Raw genomic sequence first — 6,000 nt, forward strand, 5'->3', positions numbered from 1 at the left:
ACCTGTAGGGGCTGTGGGGTTCCACAGCCCCAGTAGAGATGCTAAGAAATCCTAAGAACCAGTGCTGTCTCTAAGAGTTAGGGGGCATAGCTGAATAGCACACACTATTCTCTTTTCTAACTATTTTGAATTGTGGGGTTCTGAGTTACCTGCACACACACTCACAGATCTCCATGCCTTTGGAATGACAATGACCAAGTTCTCTTATCACCAATTCATTCAAAGCTTGTGGTTGAAACAGACAAAAGAAATTGCTGGAAGAAGTTGGAAAGGTTAAAAAGGTTTTAGTAAATTATGTAGTCTTTAGTTGTCTAAAAGTACAAGTGCCTTTTCAAATGGCAGTGTGTCCAAATTTGTAATTGCACTCTCACTGTTTAGACACAAGTTTATCCTGTGTTTTACGAAACATTTTTATTATTTCCTTATCTGACAATGGTTATTTGTGACCCTGTGGTCAGATAAGAAGGTTGGGCAGATGGTACTTTCAATTTAAATGGATTTTTGTGCCATTAAAAGGAATGTTTGCTCTGTCTAAGAAGAGTATTGACTATAAAAGTCACAGGCTCTGGACTATTTCCTGTGGGATTTTTCCACTATCCTTCCAATTAGTCAGTCAATGTGATGTTTCTCTAAACATGATCATTTATTTTTCTCTGGAGAGTTTCCTTCTATCCCGTTCAAGAAAGATGATCCTGGAAAATAAAAAAAAGCTTTCTACACCCCCCAGTGCAATATTTATGATTAATTGCAACTCATCGTAATGAATGACAAAAGAAAAAAAGCATTCCGTTTCCTTGCTCTTCTCATATAAAAAAGCATTTGTTGCAATTTGAGTCCCAGCCAACTTCCATTGTTTAGGCAATAATTAGTCAAATTATACCAATCACTAACAATCATAACAGAAATTATATAATTGCAATTTAGACCAGTGACCTTACACTTGTGAAAATAGAATGTGGGGTATTTAATTGCATAATGTGACACTACAATTCCATACCTATAAATTTAAGGTTTTCAGATTCATTAATTAATTTACAATATCTTCTACCTAAACATCTCTGAAAGTGACAAAATTTTGTCAGCTCCACAAAATATCCAAATCGCATCTTACTTCAAACAAACTGATGCATATCCAAAATAAAATAAGACTTCCATTCTCATATAAACAATGACTCCATATATTTTAGAAATTTGGAAAGACTTTGTAGCAAAACATGTTCAAATTAGACTGTTTCGGGGAATTGGTCTAACATAAATTATTGAATGATTAAAACAAATTGACATCATTTGCAATCAGTGAAATGCTGAATCTGTTCAATACTTACTGTCAGCAGAGTTCACCTTAAGAAACAGAATGAGTGAGGCATACAAAAACAAGCCTCGACTTGGATGCTCGGCATCAACAGAACGATGAACAGAAGAATCTTCCAGCACAGTAGGCAAATTTCCCCTTTAATAAGCAGCCAGGAAAAAGCAATATTTCAATGTTTGCTTTCTTTCCTCTGAGGGAGAAGGTTTCACTATGACTTATTTTACTTCCTTTTTATTCTGTCCTATTTTCTTGGCTCTCACAGACAGCTCCAGTAGCAACATGACAATACTACTTTGCACTTGCCCAAAGCGCCTTTTCTCTAAAAGTCTCAGCTGTGGTCTATGCGAGGAGAGTGTAAAACAGGGGAAACGATGCAAACATTGAAGTTCATCCTCTCGTGCAAACATTTTGAGGGACCCAGACCAGTCTTAACCCAGACTGGGAATGAGGGACACTAAAACAAAACAAAACAAAACAAAACCAAGCCCCAAAATAGCTCCTCCCAGAGTTCATGCTTAGTGTTCCTGAGGCCTTTGGCAAAATTTACCATTATCTTGAACTCTGTCTCACATACAAGATAAAGCAATGCCATTTTCTTTATGAGGATGTGAAGAGTAACTAGGGTGCATTTTCTAAAATAAAACTTGGGGGGGAAAGAAAAGGATTTTGGAGTTCTAAAAGTAGGCCCAAAGTGGGTTCCTGGAGCATATTAGTCTTGAAAGCATTTTTTTCTGGAATAGAAAATATTCACATTTCTATTTTTAAAAAAGAAATTCAAAAACTTACTTGTCCAATTAAGAAATACCTCAAACACAATAAAACAAAACGAAACTCTACAGAACAAAACTTATCGAAAAGTTGCTGATGCTCTCTTTAAGCCTAGGTATATGCATAAGTATATCTACATCTATATCTATCTACACAAGTGTTGTTTAATAAAAGTTATTTTAAAAATAGCTGTTTAATTGTTGTTTAATAAAAGCTATTTAAAACATAGCTTACTTCACAAACATCAGAACTCTCAGTTGTATAAGGTAACTAGGACATGACAGAAATTTTAGACTCCCTAAATCCTTGATGAGTAGCTGCATTTCAAGGGTCTCTGTTCATCTCTTTGTTCTCACCATTAATAATGGCCTTTGAAACTCAGAGCAGTTTTCTCTTCATATTTTGTCAAGATGTGGATAGTTCTTTTCAAAGTTTATTAGCTAAGAGTTGGTTTGTTGTGGGTTGGAAATTTCTCATTCCAGGTTTTGAATTTAATGAACCTGAAACAAAATACACAGAAAAACTAGCTATTCCTCTACTAAGAGAAAATAGGGGGAAAAAATGAATATCTTAAAGTAATCAGAAAGAACTTTGCAAACATGTATTTTCTCTACATTTAAAGAAAATACGAGTTTTCAGAAAGAGATTACAAATGAGTATATATGGTGTCATTCTGTTTTTGTTTCTAAAAATATACATATACATGGGGCGCCTGGTTGGCTCAGTGGGTTAAAGCCTCTGCCTTTGGCTCGGGTCATGATCCCAGGGTCCTGGGATCGAGCCCCGCATCGGGATCTCCGCTTGGTGGGGAGCCTGCTTCCTCCTCTCTCTCTGCCTGCTTCTCTGCCTACTTGTGATCTCTGTCAAATAAACAAAATCTTAAAAAATACATATACATATACACACAAGTAAATTAAATACAACAACATGTGTAAAAGATAGTATATTATATTATGGCTAAGTGGGATTTATCCTGGGAATGCAAGGCTGACCCAACATTAGACAATCAGTCAATGTAATTCACCATATCAATGGACTAAAGAAGAAAAATCATAAGATATTCCAATTTTACACAAAAGCACTTGAAAAAATTCTACACCTGTTCATGATCTTTTTAGCAAGTTAGAAAATGAAGGAAAATTCCTTAATAAAGGGCATTCCCTAATAAAGGGCATCTACAAAAAATCTACAGCTAACTTCATGCCCAATGGTGAAAGAATGAGTACTTTTCTCCCTAAGAACAGGACTGAGATAAGGATGTCTGTTCTCACTACTTCTATTCAACACCATACTTAAGGTCCTAGTCAATGCAATGAGTTAAGAAAAAGAAATAAAAGGTATATATTTGGAAAAGCAGAAATAACATTTTCTCTATTGGAAGATAAAAAAACACATCTAAAGATACTCAACATTCATATAAAGAAATGAAAATTAAACCACCATTATATGGCACTACATACCTATTAGAGTGCTTTAAAAACAAAAACAAAAACAAAAACAAAAACAAACTGATCATACTGATTAGGTGTTGGTCCAGATGTGGAGCAACCAGAACACTCATACTTGGTAGTAGACATACAAATGTGGTACAGCTACTCTGAAAAGAGATTGGCATTTTCTTATAAACATTTACTTCACAAATGGTCCAGCAAACCCTTTCTAGGTATTACTTAAGAGAAATGAAAATTTATTTTCCAGTGGTTTTCTTCAAATTGCTAAAAACTGGAGACAACTCAAATGTTCTTCTGGTGAATGGAATTATGCTGTGGTACATCTACATAGTGAAATATTACTCAGCAATAAAAAGAAACAAACTACTTATACACATATGGATAAACCTGAAATGCCTTATGCTGATAAGGGAAGGCAGACTCAAATGGCTAGATCTTCTATGATTCCACCATATGACATTCCAGAAAAGACAAAATTATAGGAATACAAAACAGATCAGTGGTCACCAGGGGCTACGGTTGGCAGTAGGAGGAGTAAGGACAGCAAAAGGAAATTTTTAGGGCAATGGAACTGTACTGTATCTTAGTCATACTGGTTATTATGCGACAGTGTGCGTTAGCCAAAATTCATAGAAAAGTATGCCAAAAGTATGATTTTACTGTGGGTAAGTATGATAAATTAACACACAAACACAAAACATAAAAACTTGGATGGACATATACCAAAATACTGATGGTGATTATCTCTTAGATATGGTATTATGGGAGATTTCATTTTCTTCCTTGCCCATGTTTCAAATTTAAAAATTATCCCCAATCAGTATTTATTACTCTTGTGTCAAGGGCAAAAATAAAGTAACACTTTGTCATCTGTTGGATGTCTGCCTTGTCGAGGCCTCCTTGATTCTAGTCTTCCTTCCTTTCCCCCCTTCTGTCGTTTATTCTTTATTTTTTAAAATTAAAAAAAATATATTTATATATTTAAGTAATCTCCACATCCAATGTGGGGCTTGAACTCATGACTCTGAGATCAAGAGTCACATGCTCTTTAGACTGAACCAGCCAAGTACCCCTATCCTTTGTCCCTTATAAAAAAATAGATTCAACATGGCAATCCTTAGTTCAAGAAGCTGCAATAATTGCCTAATGCCTACTCATACAACTCCTAACTACTTTGCTGCCTTTTGAGTCTGTTTCTGGTATAATAACATTAGGCAAAGATTTAGTGAGTCCTTATTATGTACCAGGCACGGTTAGGTGGGCCACATGCAATAGCTTATATAGTCCTAGCACAAAGCTCTTAAATGATGTACTTTTCTTTTCCTTAATTTATAGATGCCTATAGCTATAAATTAACAGAGACAGAAGAGCAACGATACCAGAATCTGCATTCTTTGTGTGTGTGTGTGTGTGTGTGTGGTTTTTTTTTTTTTTAAGATTTTTTATTTATTTATCAGAGAGAGAGAGTGAGCGAGCACAGGCAGACAGAATGGCAGGCAGAGGCAGAGGGAGAAGCAGGCTCCCTGCGGAGCAAGGAGCCCGATGTGGGACTCGATCCCAGGATGCTGGGCTGGGATCATGACCTGAGCCGAAGGCAGCTGCTTAACCAACTGAGCCACCCAGGCATCCCCAGAATCTGCATTCTTGACCAGAGCAGTAGAGTGATACGGTTAAGGAGCATGGCACCTGGAAGAAAGTTACCTGGATTCTAAACCTTAGCTCACTGTTTTCTAGGAAATGACCTTGGGAGAAATTACATAACTTCCCTGACCCTGTTTCTTGGGTATAAAAGAAGGATAAGAGTAGTAACCGTACATCGGTTGGTTGTGAGGATTAAGTCCTATTACACATGTGAAGTGCATGGTACATGACAGGCATTCCCCCTTCACCCATCCCTTCTTCCCTCACCACCAGTCTTCTTTCCCCTTCAGCTCTAGCAGGACTCTACAGCACCCATCAAGATGATGTCCTAACTGTTCAGACATAGCAGGAGGCTCTTCTTGTCTTCATATCATTGGTTTATTACTCCCTCAGCCCAGAACATCTCTTCTCTTCCATTTTCTGCTTTACTCTAGTGTACCAGGTTCAGCTCAAGATCTCCTTTGTCCAAGTTAACATTTCCTTGTATACCTCTTTATGGTGGTCACTAATGGTTTTATGGGCATTGATTTTGTCTTCGATTAAAATGGCCACCCACTAAGGTAGTCATTACCCTTATGTGGTGATTTAAATTTAAATTACATAAAATTGAATAAAATTTGAATTTTTGGCTCCTCAGTTACACTAGCCACATTTCAAGGGCTCAATAGCTCTATGTGGCTAGTTTCAACTATCTTGGTAAGCACCAGCATAGAGCATTTCCATCACCATAGAAAGTTCTGCTGGAGAGTACTATCTAAAATATAAGCCTTTTTGAGCGCAGAGTTCTGGAAACCCAGCAGTGCATAACATAGTAATTGCAAAGGAAGA

The 6,000-nt window shown here is 36.7% G+C and overlaps 1 protein-coding gene across 1 annotated transcript in view; it reads right to left on the bottom strand.

The window, feature by feature from the left end:
• Window positions 1-1,428, bottom strand: part of ARHGAP5 (Rho GTPase activating protein 5) — a 106,380-nt gene extending 104,952 nt beyond the window's left edge. The window contains exon 1 of the mRNA XM_044231124.1: window positions 1,326-1,428. The gene's annotated coding sequence lies outside the window, so the exon portion shown is untranslated. The remainder of the gene's footprint in view (window positions 1-1,325) is intronic.
• Window positions 1,429-6,000: the final 4,572 nt, after the last annotated feature.

Source organism: Neovison vison, chromosome 13, assembly GCF_020171115.1.
Source record: "Neovison vison isolate M4711 chromosome 13, ASM_NN_V1, whole genome shotgun sequence".
In the NCBI taxonomy this organism is placed as follows: domain Eukaryota; kingdom Metazoa; phylum Chordata; class Mammalia; order Carnivora; family Mustelidae; genus Neogale; species Neogale vison.